The sequence below is a fragment of the Canis lupus genome, chromosome 31 (assembly GCF_048164855.1).
Source record: "Canis lupus baileyi chromosome 31, mCanLup2.hap1, whole genome shotgun sequence".
Lineage (NCBI taxonomy): Eukaryota > Metazoa > Chordata > Mammalia > Carnivora > Canidae > Canis > Canis lupus.
In genome coordinates, this window is record NC_132868.1 from 30,853,793 (window position 1) to 30,854,570 (window position 778).

General features: G+C 32.5%; 1 pseudogene; it reads right to left on the bottom strand.

Moving 5' to 3' along the window:
- Nucleotides 1–334: 334 nt before the first annotated feature.
- Nucleotides 335–462, bottom strand: LOC140622491 (U1 spliceosomal RNA; annotated as a pseudogene).
- Nucleotides 463–778: the final 316 nt, after the last annotated feature.

Here is a 778-nt window from a genome sequence, read left to right on the forward strand (position 1 = left end):
GAGGCATATTGTGGTATCTAACTGTGGTTTAATTTGAATTTCCCTAGTGATCAATTAGGGATTATTTTATGTCCTTATTTGGTAATACATTTCTCCAAAGTAGTTGCCCATTTTTTAATTGGGTTATTTGTGTTTGACCTAATAATATATTCTAGGATCAAGACACATAACAGATATATGATTTAGAAATATTTTCTCCCAGTCTCTGGCTTTTCTTTTATTTCCTTAACATAGTGTTTTAAAGAACAAGAAGTGCTTAATTTTGATAAAGTCCAATGTATTAATTTTTCTCTTATGAATTATACCTTTGGTGTCATATCTGAGAATATTCTTTTTTAATGCAGTCGAGTATCCCACATTTGGGGAAATCGCAGGGGTCAGCACATCCTCAGTGCAATGGATAAGCCTCATCCTCGGAAAACAACCTTCGTGATCATGGTATCTCCCCTGCCAGGTAAGTATTCTGAGAAAATTTTCTAAACACAAGAAGAAAAAAATAAACACAAGATAAAAAAATAAACACAAGATCAAAAAGATTTCTCCCTACATTTCCTTCTAAAATTTGTATAGTTTTATGTATAAATCGCTGATCAATTCTGAGTTACTTTTGTCTATAATAAGAAGTATTGATTATGGCTTATTTTTTAGAATGTGAATAATTCATTGTTCCGCAAATCGTATGTTCTAAATGCCTCCACTTGTGAATTGGTGTTGCACCTTGTCTCAGAATCAATTGGCCACATATAAATAGGTCTGCTTATGGAGGCACTATTCCTTT